Source organism: Vigna unguiculata, chromosome 10 (assembly GCF_037176805.1).
Source record: "Vigna unguiculata cultivar grain cowpea cultivar isolate G323 ecotype 2 chromosome 10, ASM3717680v1, whole genome shotgun sequence".
Classification (NCBI taxonomy): domain Eukaryota; kingdom Viridiplantae; phylum Streptophyta; class Magnoliopsida; order Fabales; family Fabaceae; genus Vigna; species Vigna unguiculata.
In genome coordinates this window covers 517,081-526,815 of record NC_140801.1, presented here as the reverse complement: position 1 = coordinate 526,815, position 9,735 = coordinate 517,081, and the positions used below count along the sequence as shown (strand labels likewise).

The following is a 9,735-nucleotide window of genomic DNA, read 5'->3' as shown; positions in this document are numbered from 1 at the left end:
AGAAACAAACACAACGTCGTATTTACTAGAATGATAAGAATCAAAGTATGTTTGTCCATTTCATTTTTGTTGCAACCTTTATGATATAATTGTTGATGGAATGAGTAATCGTTGAACCTAACCCATTAACTTTCTATTGTCAAAGCCGTTTCCTTGTTACTTGACTTCTGCGGCTTAGTTAAAATTCCCCTATCCTATTTATGCTTTTTACTCACTCTGCCGCATTTTTTTTTTCTTTGCACCTAACTGTTCCTTTTTGGTAAACACTTTACCTAGTCATACTACTAATGTACAGTGTTCAATGAGTAGTACAGTGGCTAATATTTTCAAATCTTTATATTCAATTCATAATGATTTAAATTCATTGTAAGATTAACTTATTTAATTATACTTTTTGATTATATACATTAGATAACTTTTTTTTTTAATTTTAAAAGTCTAAAATTAAGATGAATTTGGAATAATTCAAATTATAAAAACTTAGGTTTGGTGAGGTCTAAATAAGGTTAGGTCACTTTGTAAGTCTAACTCATACAAGGTTGAGTCAACTTGAACCAATATCAAGTAATGTTGAGTTAGGTTGGATTTAGGTCAATTTGGACCGGACAATGCCAAAGTCAAGTTGGACTAAACTTGATCTGACCCATGTTAGATTGTGCCACGCCAGACTCAATCTAGGCTAGCTTGAATCAAATCCAACTTTAAGTCAAATTAGGCCTACATTAAGTTAAGATAAAACATATATAGGCCAATTTGGTTTGAATTGGACTCACATTAGGCTTAATCTAAGTAGGTCTATATTAGACTGAATTGAGCTAATCGAATCCAAATTAAGATGGACAAGACCCGAGTTTGGGTCAAGTTGACACTACCTAACTTGAGCTAAGACAAGTTGGGCTAACGTGAATTAGATTTAGGTTGGGCTAGGTCCATCTTAGGCCAAGTTAAAACGAGTAAATGTCAAGCTGAATCAGGTTGATGTCAAGTTAGGATCCAAGTCAAACTGAAACAAGTCTAACTTCAATTATATTATGACTAGCCAAAGTTATGGTGAGTTAAACTAACCTTAGTATAAGTGGGTTAAACTAGGCCTAATTATGTCAAGTTAGTTGTGTTGGGTCAAAAATCAAGTTAGGTTGGGTTGACTAAAGTTTAGGTCAATTTGAGTTTGATTAACCTAGGTCAAGATGAGTCTAACTTGGCTAACCTCATATCAAATTTAGGTTGGCCAATTCGAATATAACGAATGCTAGATTACTAATGAGCACATTAACATTTTATGATAAGACCTTTCGATAACAAATGGTTATATCATACTTTTATTATAACAATATTATATTTTTTTGTGTGGTTTTGTTGTAATAATATAGAAGGAAGAATAGAATATAGAAGGAAGAATAGAATGATTAAATTGTGAAAACAAGAAAAACAAAAAAAAATACAAAACAAGGAGATAAAAATAAATAATTGAAGAAATAAAAATATTCGAACATAAAATAAAATATCCTATTAAGATATTTTTGTGTGTGTAATTGAAATTACAACCAACCTAAAAAATAGTTTTGAGTCGATTCATCAAATTAGAATTAATATACAAAATATTTATCATCTAATATACTACACTATATCATGTGGGTTAGAACCATTATAAATAGTGATTAATTTTTTTTATTAGTATTTTACCCCAAATACCTGGAAGATATTATTGTTCATAATTACGACATCTATCTTATTCTAGAATACATCAAATGAAAGATCTAAGATACATGACTCAAATATTGTTGCTTTAGACAATTAAACTTCATAGTATTACATTACAATTCTTTGACGCACACGACTCAAACATTGCTCACAATGGGTTGGCAAAGATTTAGAATTTCTACCCAAAAACAAAACCATAGAAAACAAACCAGTTTGCGTATATAGTTGACCCTTTGACCAGAATTAAAAAGGGAATTTGAGCCACCAATGGCCCACAACCATGTGCACCATGTGTACGTGAGCCATGTTTTTGTGCTCAAAAACCTTTCTTATGTCAATCAATAGTTAAACAATTGATAGTTAGCAATAAAACATCATACACGATACTACAATTCGATTAACATGATGTTTTTCAAGGTGTTTGATAAATTTTGAGTGTGTAAACATAAACATTATATTTGTTTTCATAGGGAAAATAAAGTTCATCATGTGTGTTGCGTCACTGTTGTCTTCTTCCTACATTACGAAAACCCACGTGGGGTTTCTCAAGTGGTGAATTGCAGAAGAAATTATTATTATTGAAAAATTGGTATTTAATTAATTTGAGTGAATTTTGCACCAGCTATTGTGAGACAATGGTCCTGATTGGATTGGTGGTGGCAAGTGATCACAACTGGAGAAAAAATAGTTTATGCATAATTAATTAATTAATCACAACATTGAAAATGGAACACCCAATCTCTAGCAGAAGGCCAGATCAGGTTAACACATATAATTGGGTCAAGTTGAACAAGACACTCTAACAAGCTCATCATATAAAAAAATTCATTTCAATGGGGGCATTGATACTGTCTCCTCACTTAAATAATTCTACAAAACCATACCAAAAAACTTGTAATTATGCATAATGCTGGACATTTTTCATTCATAACAAACATCTTTAAATTTAGATCCAAAATAAAAATTTGTTTCTGTCCTAAATTTTAGTATATTTTACTATATTTTGATCTTCAAATTTAATTTTTTTTTACATGTTCATCGATGTTTCAAGTTGATATTTGGGCTAAAACATGTTAAATAGTGTAAACAATTCAAATGTCATTCTGAAACACCGATTAACACACTAAAAAGCTAAAAAAAAATCATATAATTGGATTATAATGACTATATTTATTCATTTTTTAAGTTTGAGGATCAAACTGTATCGGTTTATAACAAGGGCACATCTCAATTTTTCGTCTAAGTTTAGTGACTAAAAACATATTTAACAGTTAGAAATAAGACGAATTTATTATATGTAAGTGAATGCAGATCTTACTTTATAAGTCAATTTGGTAAAATTAAGTTAGGTTTGAAAGTTGACTTCCTTAAAATGATATTAGAAAAATTCAAAACCTATCTAAATGAAATTTGTTATTTGTTAAATTTATTATACTATTTATTCAACCGTAATTTAACTATTTATAAATATCTAGTTATACACCTGAGATGTATATATCTCGACTTAAAAGAGAATTAGTTAAAAATATAAAATTTATTGAAATTTGTAGTTATATATACATCACCCTAGCATGAACAGAGGAAGACCTTATAAAGGGTTGAGACAAAAGTATTAAAGAATTTAAGGGGTTTGGTGTGGTCTATTTTTGAGGACCTAGGTGGCCACCCCACAAATCAATAGTGAGAGTTTTAGATAAACTAGAATGAAGGATGATGGTAGTGAAATTAAGGGCCTACCACTTAGGGGAAGGACCCCAGAGAGGGGTTGTTCTTAAAAGGAAAACAGAACTGTGGAAACACATGAGAGTATAAAAGATAGAATGGAAAGTTATGGCCACCACAGAATGTAGACACCAGAAAAAACCAGAAACAACACCAACAACATTAACCACAACAGCAACAACATTGGTCTATAGAGTTAACCTTAATTAATCACATTATTCAATTCCCACATGGAAAACAAATTAGCTGAATGTAGCACAACTGTGCCTAATGGAACCCATGCTTTTTTATTTATTTTTTCTGTTTAATTAAAACAAATATTTCTTTTTTTCCTTTTTCTTTTTTAAGAGAATCATGATTCCTAAGGTCTATTTATTTTCACTCATTCTTTCTGTACCACACCAATCAAGGTCCCAAAACCATGAGAAAACGTATCAATATGGAAACTGATGCTGACTTCTTCTTCAGTTCCAGTTCCACTTCCACCACCACAACCACCCCTTCAATCTTCACACACACAAACACTTCTATTTCTACAACATCCTCGTCATCTTCATCCTCAAACTCCTCGAACTCCTCAAACTCAGATTCATGTAACAAACAACACTCCAAATTAACCCTTCAGAATGACTCAAACACTTCTCAAACCATGTCGGAGGAGAATGAGAAGGACTCGAAAGGGTGCAAGAAGAGGAAGTTATTAGAGAGTCCTACAAATGAGAGGTGCTGCCCTTCTTATAGGGGTGTGAGGATGAGAAACTGGGGCAAATGGGTGTCCGAAATCCGTGAGCCAAGGAAAAAATCGAGAATTTGGCTTGGGACATACCCTACAGCAGAAATGGCTGCTAGAGCACATGATGTAGCAGCCTTAGCCATCAAGGGCCATTCTGCATACCTCAATTTCCCCGAATTGGCTCAAGAACTTCCGACACCAGCTTCGACTTCACCTAAGGACATTCAAGCTGCAGCAGCAAAAGCAGCAAACACGCACTTTGAGGTTGTCGTTAATCGTTGCCAAAGTACTGTTCTTGAAGAAGAAGGAGAAGAAGAAAAAGAACGAAGGCAAGTAGAACATGTCTCAATGGATAACACACAAGACTCTTCAAGCTCAAACTCTACCATTGATGATGATGAGACTCTGTTTGATCTACCAGATCTTTTCCCTCATGAACTTTCTTCTTGGCATCTGTGTGCAGTTGGTAGTGGATTTAGGCTTCAGGAGTCACTTTTTTGGGAGAATTATTAGTTTTTCTTCTTCTTTTTTTTTCTACAGAAAGTTAAATAAAAAACAACAGAGGAGAGTTTTTCTTCTTGTTTAGTCTCTGCAACTGCATTCTGGACAGAGAATAACCAGTTGAAGAAAAGTTTACATTTTTCTTTTCATACGTAAATGAGTGTTTTTTTCTTACCGTTAAATTTTGGAATTAGTTGGTTTTGAAACTTTAAAATAATTTAATTTTTTTATCTTTCGAAATACGTAAATTTAAATTTTTTAATTAAATTTTATTAAATTTATTTAATGTTTAGTAGAGAATTATGTTTAAATTGTTTATATTATTAAATATATTTTTACTTAAGTCAAATACGAAAAGTGTTAGATTGTATTGTCAAAAAAAGTTTACTATTTTTTGTGTTTTGGTGAAAGAAGGTTGAATTAGGTGCGCAAAGAGTTTTCCAGGATCATGTAAATTACGTATGAATTAAGAATACTTACTATTAATATCAGACAAAGTTTTTTTTTTTTTTCAACTATATATGAAAAGTGTTTAGGACTGGAGAAAATTGAAACTCATCATTTCCTTTAATTTCGCCTCAAAAGCGTCTTAACATAGGGACCAAATTTTCATATTATTAGAAAAATCATTTCTAGCTTATAATTTTCTTTGACTGAAAAGTTCAACTATTTACTAAATCAGAGTATTTAATCATAAGAAAAGTCTAACTTAACATATAGTTTTGAACTTAAATATTAAATACACAACACGTTTTTTTATCTATAATTATATAAAGGACTTAATTAAGTTTTAAGTAAATTTGATTATTTTTTTTATTGAATTTCTATTGATTTCTTTAATCGTTGGTATTAAAAATTTTAATATTTTTTAGTTAAATCTTTATATTTAATTTTTTTTTATTAAGTGAATGACAAAACTACTTTCTTATCCGGTCATTTTCTTTTTTGTTTTCACGTATATTAAAGAGTGTGAGATTTTATAATTAATAAAATAATATTACAATCAATATAAAATAATAAATATTTTTTAATGTTATTCTATATTAAATACAAAATCTTATATTTTGTTTAACATATGAAGATAAAAGAGCATAATGACATATAAGATACCCGTTATGTCATCAAAGACACTAATTCAATAAAATATATATATATATATATATATATATATATATATATATATATATATATATATATATATATATATATATATATATATATATATATATATATATATAAGTTTTGAAAAACAAATTTCATAAATACTTAAGTGAAAATACACAAAAATTTAGAAATATTTGAAACTTAATTAAGTTTATATAAACTTGAAACTATAATCTCTCTCTTTATATTTATATATATAAATTGGAACACAATATATTGAAAATATCTTCATAAGTTGGGCAGATATTGTTAAACAACCATCTTCACTTTTGATTCTGTCTAACATTGTATCAATAAGTTGACTTTGGTACCTCCATTTCAGCATGAATTGAAGTGAACCATTATCTGTTTTTCACATGTAATATTAAAAACTATACCAAGAGATTACTTGAAAATATTAAAATAATTATATAATTTTGTATAATTGTACTCACTTCAAAAAATAAATATTAAATGATTTTTTTTTGTTTACCAATATAATTTTTTTGTTAATTTGTTATTTCGGTGCTGATTATAAAAAAGGAATAAGAAAAATCAAAATAACTAAGTTACAAAAGTTTAATATGAGATTAGTTGAGATACACATGCTTATATCTTCCCTCGAATAGACATTACATATATAAGAAAAAAATAATACGAAATTATCATAAATATTAAGTTGCTAATAATTCCCATATTTCCAGTTTAGAAGATATTAAAAACTAATTAATATTACTAGATTTCTTATAATAAGTATATAAAGTATATAAGCATTAAGTACAAATATAGGCATAATAAGAATGTAATCAAAATTATTTTGAGTTTTACATTTTTTACAATCTTATTATTTTACTAGTAGGTGAGTTTATGATTAATTCAACTGAGTATGAAATTAGATACTTATGGATGATTTAATTGGAGTAAGTGATAGAACAATAAATCTCATTAAAAATATCATTTTAGTAAGTGAGTTTATATGTAAGTGATATTTGCAATTCTTTTATATACTATAATTTGACTTTATCTTTAATTAACATTAAATTCTCCAAATTATTTATTTAAGAAGAAAAGAATATCTACATATAAATGATGCAAACTTAATATTTTTATACTTAAATGATTAAATTAATATAATTTTTAAAAAACTAAAAACTAGTTCATATGAATTTAAAAATATAAAAACTCAAACCAAATTTGACAGAACTACAGAGATTAAATTTTTGGTTTTAATTTTATCACACCAATACACAAATTATTAATTATACACATTTTATTTTTAAAATAGCAAACTAGCTGCTATTTTTTTTCCCTAAAACCTATAATTATGATGAGAGCATATACTGCCTAAGCATGACTCTAACAAAAATGTTTTTAAGTCTCTTTTATATATTTGAAAAATATTCATTATTTGATGTATGATTATGTGATGGTTAATTATTATTATTTTTTTTAAAAGAGATGTGATGGTTAATTATGTACATAAAGAATTAAAGAGTCATCATCAAAGTTAATTTTTTTTATATGTTACCAACTTTATTATGACTTTAAAAATTACCCAATAATTTTTTATTATTAGTATTAGATATCATATTAGGCATTAAATTAGTCTTCTATATTGTCATACATGCATATAGCACAAATAAAAAAAGTATTTTTATTCATTTTGGATTGGGGTAATTTCAAAGCTTAATTTGGATGTTAATGTTAAAAAAACAGGAACAACATCCATACTTATCAACTTGTTTAAGAATGAAGCAAATTTTTTTTTTCTGAAATATTTAATATGTAAGAATGGGCATATTCTAAGTACCAAATATTAATATATTCGAATGATTGATTTCTAGAACTGTAGTAACTAGTAATAATCCAGTAAAAAATGTTTATATTATATTAACATTTATATTTGCGTAGCTTTGAAGTTTTCTTATTTAACACATGTTTAAGGTCTAACCTACTTGTACAAATTTATCCAATTTTAGTATATGATTTAATCAAATAGGTTTTCAAAATGTCTAAACCATCACTTAATATAATTAAAGAAAAGTAAAAATTAATTTATAAAAATTTTTCTTTCTTAATTCATTATATTATATTTTTTTTTATAAAATCGTGGTAATGTTATGGAATATTTAAGTAAAAAACGTCTGAAATATCACATTTTAACAATAGTAAAAGATTTGAAGTGAAAATATTAGCATTAAAAAGTGGATTAATGATCACTTTTTTTATGTTAAATTGATGATTGATTATAATAGCTTAAAAATGAGTTTATTACATATTTTTTCCCCTTTTACTAACTTACAAAACAACTTCTCATTACATAATTATTAAATGCTAAAACAAACAATATTATCACAAATACAATAAATATTAAACATGTATTTGATTATGTGTTGTGTCTAATAATAAAATATAATAAAATGTGAATTTATGATTCACATTCAAATCAAAACTATTTGAAATAATTTACTTTTAACAATTCAAAGATAAACATGAACATATAGATTTGCATACTATGAATGTCAAACCAAACAAACAAAGAAAAATCTAATACTGTTTAAACATAGTAAAGTTTAGACTATGCAACTATTAGAAAGCCAAAAGTGGTTAATAATATGTGTTTAATTATAGTAAAAGTTTGAGCTAGTGTTAAATATTATAACCCAAACTAGTTTTTCAAAAACGTGTCAAATAATTTAGATTCTTGAGATAAATAATAGATGTATTTGATGTCTTCTTTGTACTTGATTTTTTATTCTCTTGGTTGAAAAAAAAAATAACACTAAAATGAATTATTAAGAATTCAAGTATAAATTTAAGTTCTTATTAATTATAAATAAAAAAAATTAAATATTGCATTAGAAAAAAAATAATCATTAATTTATACTTTTAGGTTTTGAGTTGAAAATAATATCAACTTTCGTATATCTTTGAATTCATGTTTAATTAGTGAATCTCTTTAATAAAATTTTCTCGAAGGGTTAAATATGTTTTTGTCCCTTAACTTTTAGCGAATTTTAATCAAATTTTGTTATGTTTATTTGACATTTCAAGCATGTTTTATAATAGTATTTGACTTAACATTAAAACAAGAATGTGTCAAACAATATAAACAATTCAAATATATCCTGAAATGCGTACGAAATATTAAGTAAACCTAACAAAATTTGATTAAAAAGACTAAATTCACGTATTTTGAAAGATGAATGACTAAATTGGTCCAAAGTTTCAAAATGGACTAATTCCAAAATTCACTTAAAGTTAAGGGATCAAAAACATATTTAACCTTTTTTCGAAAGACTCATTAATAATAATGTTTTTATCGATTAATTTATAAATTAGCCTATTAATTAAATGATGATTTGTAATATAGATTAGTCCCCAAGGAACCAGATGAAATAAGTTTTGGTTTTAAGTGTGACTTTTTGCATCATGATTTATGATAAGAAAATTTATGTTATTCTCACTATGTATATACACCCAAAGAAGGAGACAACATCATCTAACCAAAGAAAAGAAAAAGAATATACACGAAGATAGTGTAATTTAAGAGATCAAAAGTCTATTGTTTCCTATTATAATTATTCAAAACCACTAAGAAGAAAGTGCTAAATGACCTCACCATGAGAAAAGAGTGAGAAAAAGAAGTAAGTAATAAAATAATTGAAAAAAAGTGAAAGAGATAGAGAAAAAAAGGAAGAACACCTCACTTATTTTTCACTTTCAAACTATATAATATAAATTAATGTAATATAAATAATTGAACACGACATGTTTTACTATTGGCCAATTATATATTTTGAATTTTATACATGTCACAATTCAAAGTACAATGATTATAGTTTCCACCTTTGTTTCACCACATAAATTCTTTATATATATATATATATATATATATATATATATATATATATATATATATATATATATATATA

General features: G+C 26.7%; 1 pseudogene; it reads left to right on the top strand.

Moving 5' to 3' along the window:
• Positions 1-3,803: 3,803 nt before the first annotated feature.
• Positions 3,804-4,814, top strand: LOC114167347 (ethylene-responsive transcription factor ERF034 pseudogene; annotated as a pseudogene).
• The last annotated feature ends 4,921 nt before the right edge of the window (positions 4,815-9,735 follow it).